Source organism: Phragmites australis, chromosome 8 (assembly GCF_958298935.1).
Source record: "Phragmites australis chromosome 8, lpPhrAust1.1, whole genome shotgun sequence".
NCBI classification, from domain to species: domain Eukaryota; kingdom Viridiplantae; phylum Streptophyta; class Magnoliopsida; order Poales; family Poaceae; genus Phragmites; species Phragmites australis.
This window is the reverse complement of record NC_084928.1, coordinates 6,880,746-6,886,631: the sequence shown is the minus strand read 5'-3', so window position 1 is coordinate 6,886,631 and position 5,886 is coordinate 6,880,746.

The window sequence follows — 5,886 nt, the reverse complement described above, 5'->3', positions numbered from 1 at the left end:
CGAGGGCATCGCGGCGGTGAGGTTAGGGTAGGGTGGGGTCGAGGCGGCGATGAGAACAACGTCGGCCACTGGTGGTGGCAGGGAAAGCGGGGTTGTAGCAGGCAACTGTGGATGTCAGAGGGTGAACTCCTCAAGCGGGGATCCGGAGGGACCCCCTTTGAGATTCGGCCGGGGGGATGATTCTGAATCCGCTTCGTAGGTGAAATAAATGGGAGTAAATGAGATGCAGGTGGAATGGAGCGATCGGATGCAGGAAGTAGTAAATGCTCAGGGGATTTTTAGACAGGTTCGGGCCGCACTGAGCGTAACACCCTACTCCTGTGTGTATGCTACAAATGCTCTGAGAATGCCTCTCTGAGTATCTGCTGAGTTACAAGAATATTTATCTAGTCTAGAGCTTCGTGCTCCTTGTTCCTCGGTGCTCGTCGTTCGTTGTCTTCAGCTTGAACTTGGCCTCAACTTGTACTGAACTGGACCTCTCTTTCTCCGGGGAGCCCGCCCCGCCTATATACCCGCTGGGGCGGTAGCGTACCCAGAAAGGATGGCGCGAGTTCCAATGCGCCATAAATGGAAAGCAACCATCATGGGCTGCTGCGCGAGATGACAGGGAGAGTTAAAAACGCGCCCCCGTCCGGTCTTGTTCGTCATCATGCCATTTTTCAACTGGCGCCGCAGGGAGGGCCCACCGGGCAGCCACCGAGCAGCCCAGCATGCCCGCCAGGTCAAAGCAAGCCTGACACAGCAGGGCGGCAGGCGAGGTGCCTCGAGCTCTGCGACGTTATCCCGAGGTGCGCCGGATGACGCGCGATGGGACCCGTGCATTAAATGTCTCCATGCCTCCCTGACAGGCCGTGACAGGGGCTGACAGCAAGCGTGGGGGAGTAGTTGGAAGTGACAGGCCACGCGCCCTCTTAAATGCAACATCGGGCCTCTCACCAGTTGACACCTCACCGCTGGGCCTCTGTGGGGACCATCGGCGAAGGACTTCTCAGGCCCTCGGGGAACCGAGTGCTCGGGGACCACTGTTCGCAGCCCCGAGCACTCTCTCCCGGATATACCCTTTCTTGGTCCTCGAGGAACCGAGTGCTCGGGGGCCACTGCTCGTGGCCCCGAATACTCTCTCCCGGAACTGGCTGATTGGGTCCTCGGGGAACCGAGTGCTCGGGGGCCACTGCTCATGGCCCCGAGCACTCTCTCCCGGAACTGGCTGCTTGGGTCCTCGGGGAACCGAGTGCTCGGGAGCTACTGTTCGCGGTCCCGGGCATTCTCTCCTGGAACTTGGCTTTTCTTATCATCAGGGAACTTGGGTGCTCGGGGGCTACTGTTCGCAGCCCCAAGCACTCTCTTCCTGGCACTTGGTCTTCTCGGACCTCGAGGAGATAACCCCCGAGGGAGGGCACCACGTGGCACTCTGCTGTTCTGGCCTCAGGACTCGGGGACCTCTGGTTCCTGTGTCACCGACAGTGGCACCGACGGCTATATGGGGGCAACGCGGTGGTAGGAAGGCGGCGACTGGAAGGAAGACGACACATGGAGGAAAATGACGCGGCAGGTCAGGTGCTTTGCTTCCACCTGACTCATTGCGCGTTAACCCGATCCCAGAAAAATCGTTGGTATGGCTTTAAGTTCATATCTCTTATGTCCATTCTGTTGAGTCACTTTGGTGCACACAGAGTTTTGAGTTTAAGGATCTTTTGCAAAAAATTGGGTTCCTCTGGTGTGTAGATCAAGCCAGACTCCTCTCGCAGTTTGATTCGCCATCACACTAGCTGTGCTTAACAATATGCAGATTTTGTAAAAAAGAGAAGGATTTCACTGATTTCATATGAAACTACGATTATGATTTTATTGCTACGAACAATACGATGTAAGATAAATTGTGGTCAAAAATTTGTATTGGACACCAGACAAAGTCAAGCTGCACTTTTATATTTTAGGAAAAAATTTAAAAATCAACGCAATTTTAACAGTTTGTCAAAAACCATCCTACACTTTATTTTTCCTCCGATCACCCACTGCAACTATTCTATTGTGGCGAATACCCCCTATTACCGTTGACCTATGATGTGGTGCATGCGTGAGTTCATAAGGTTCCTAGAGTGGTATAGTGATATCTAGCGCTGCTTTCGGCATCTAGAAGACCATTTAAAGTACTAGACTAACATTTTATTATTTGACTTCCTATTCACATACTTTTTAATATCCATCCTATTTAAGTGTGTAAAATCAGAGTAGCAGATCCAAATTGATGGTCCAAAATAATATGAAAATAATCTATAAGCTACCGTGCAGTTTTGGAAGTCACAAGCAATATATCATGCAGTAAAATAGTGCCAAAAGTATTTGACATCAAATAAGAGTTGCAGAGAGAAACCGATAAAAAAACAAGTTGTAAGGGAGGTAAAACCCCAAAGTTGCAGGTGTGGTTTTGCAATTTTTCATGTATTTTGCGTAGGGAGTACGTGTTACTGCGAGGCTCCAGAGCTTGGGAAATTGATCATCGGTAAACTCACCAAACATAGTAGTGCTACATATTGATAAACCACAAATCTGTACACACATGAATGCTTGTTTAGGTACCAAATGCACCAAGTTAATACTAACGAAAGATCGTGCGTTAATATGTTAGTCAGCGGCAGCTAGAGGCTTCTACCGGTGCCAAGCCAAGTCGTGATGCATGCGTTGGATTAGTTAGTACGTGCGTCTTGACTATGCAAAGTCCTTTTTTCCTGACGGTATTACTACCGGCGTCGGGGAACGTGGCACGTGGGAACACACAAAGGGAAAGGAGCTTGTCAGGAACACGATACCGTGAAATTAATTGCTGCGTTCCAAACACAGTTTCTGAGACCGGATCGGATCAAAACCCGAAAATTAGCATCTTGTCTTCAAGACTCGGGGTTGGCGATCGTCGATCATCATCATCATCTCCGGCGCGGCGCCGTTGCATGCGTGCGTACGCCCAAGCCTCTGCTGTGTCGAAACCGAGGCGAGAGCCGATCGACCGACCTCCGCCGGGAGAGGGGATCGGAGGAAATCAAGGAGAAGAAGGGGACGTCGCGCGCGCGACAGCACTACACGAGCAGCGGCCGCCCTCGCGCCGTACCGCGGGAAGAACATGCCGTTGTCCTCTGAATATCTGCTGTAACTACCTGCTCCTTCCGGCCTCATCGGCTGCCCTCCAAGTCCCTCTTCATTTTTTGCAAGAGAAGAAGAGGAGATAAGGTGTAGGAGAAGGAAAAGATCAGCTTTCTTCGTGACTTCGCTGCGTCCGTCATTGGGCGTTATCACGCGGCTGCTGCTAGCTACTACTTGCATTGCGTACTGCGATCGAGTACCATCGGCAAGACGGCAAGCAACCAAGAGCTTCTCGCTGAGGATGACCGGAGGAGGAGTTGACAGGTAACTCGGCAGTTCAGCAACGAGCTGCCCTTTTCTGACGGTGACATACCTAAATTACCGTCAGTCCTTACCATGACATACTGGCGTGTAATTACTTTTCTTTTGAGCAATCCAGATCTTCCAGCCAGCGAGAAGTAGAAACCCATGCAGCCTAGCCTAGGACTCTAGGTCATCTCGCGGTTACGATTAAGTAACAAGTTGGTACTGGCTTAAGCGGTGCTTATAGCTGCTTTGACCCCTGCAGGGCAGCAGCCCACGTAAACCCGCCGTCCGGACGGATGCTGGCCGCCGTACGTGCTCACCGGGAGAATTTCCTCATATGCTTGCAGGATCCACATGATTTGGGGCTCATGACGGACAAAGCTCGCAAATCCTGGGTCATCCAAAAATGGCCTCAATTAGGGTTGAAATGGAACCTTCATGAAATTGGGTTATAGTACCATTGCACATGAGAGCCACAGCATGAAAGTTTGGGAAAAGTCAGTGAAGGCCTACGGGCATGCAGGAAAAGCGAGAGAGACAATTCAAGCATGCATCGATCCACTGAAACGATCGATGCATGCAACACGTAGATCCCACAAAAAGCTTATCATATCCATCGAACACACCAAGAATGATGATGAACATCGATCAAAGGCCGGGACAAAGTGAACTACCAGAGCTCAGAGGTCACCCAGAGCAATGCAAAGGTAAGACCTTTAACATCCTGCGAGCACAGGGGCCTAGCTAGAAATCATGGGACAAGGTATTCTAGTGCCAAAATGTAGCAGCAAAGCAAACAGGCAATGAAGCATGCACAATCACGTCCCCGTCTCCAGGACAGAAGGACCACTAGCGACGAAAACGGATGAGATAAATTCTATTCTGTTTTTATCTGTTTTCTATATTTTTTCTGATCAATTTCCAAAACTTATGCGGAAACGGGACAAAAATAGTTTTGTTGTTTCTCTAACCGTTTTCAGATTTTTTTTGTTTTTAATTGGGAATTTTCTGTTTTTCTAATTAAGACTAAATTTTACATATCACAATATAGCCCACAAGCTAAGTATCACCCAGATCCTAGTGGTCCGATCTCTGTCAATTGCCGACCTACCGATGTTGTTCAAGCTCATGCCCTTGTGCCGCTCCTAACCCTAATATTTGTGTGACTGTATGTTATATCGAGTACTCGAGTTATGATACGATGTCTCTTTTTCAGTTGAAACTTATGTCATTACATGATTTATCGGTGTATTTTATGAATTACTTTTGTTGGTGTGAATTAATTATATATCATGTCGATGCTTGAAGACATGGTTCTATGGGTCAGTATTCTCAATTTGAATTATTGGTTATCGATCGATACATGAGTGTTTCCGTTTGGATTGTTTTATTTTTTTATATCCTGATATTTACAAGTTCATAAACATTTCTGATTTTTTTTGTTTTTAATACATTTTTGAGACAAAATATGAAAATGAAAATAGTTAGAGGTTTCCTGATGTAGCGAAAATAGTCCTATTAAGTTATGATTGTGATTTTAGTGATTAATGATAATATAGTCATTGGGACTAATATGTTTATTAAGAATATATATTAGTAAGTCTTATGAATGCAATACATCAAGAAGCTACTGCAGTCGGGACAAAGTTTGATTGAATTGAAAAAGTCCCAAGAGAATTGATCTCATCGGAAGGTCCGGTGCAGAGGAGTTTACATTCATCGGAGTATTATGCACAAAGGCTGATAGCCTCACCGGATAGTCTGGTGTTCTATGTGTTAAACTCAACGGAGTATTTCTGATAAAGAGGGAGAAGGCTGAGGATCTCATCGGATAGTCTGGTGATCTGTACTGGGTAACACAGGAGCATTTCTTGTAGAGAAGAATGTAAATATAGAAGACTGAAGATCAACCCACCGGAAGGTCCAGTGCTTGGTTTGTGCACACCGGAATATAGCACCGAACCATTTCTTACATAGCGGACTGCAAGTGTTGAAGAAATGAAGATCAACTCAACGGATAGTTCGGTAATCACAAAGATAGTTGCACCGGAGTATTTCCAGGAAAAAAAAAGGATAATGTTTAACTCACCGGATAGTCTGGTGTGAATGGAATGAACATCAGATGAATGCATTGGAGCATTTTATATAGAGAGGCTGCAAAGGCTCAGATGGTTTAAAATAACTCACTAGAAGGTCCGGTGATGGATTTGAAGGCACACAGAAGTGTCCGGTGTTCACATAGATTTTGAGTGGAAGTCCAACGGCTCATTTCTAAGGTTGTACTCACCGGATGATCCGATGTTAGTATTATAATTCTCACTGTATCATCAGGTGTTAATAGCTTTTCTGAGCAATTGGAAAAACGGCTAGTTGGAGTGTTTGAGGCTATAAATACCCCTCTACTTAGTCATTTGAAGGTGTGGTATGCTGCTGGAGTCTAAAGAAAGCTCATATACATGAGAAGACATTCAAGCTACTAAAGTGCTTAAAGTGATCATCCAA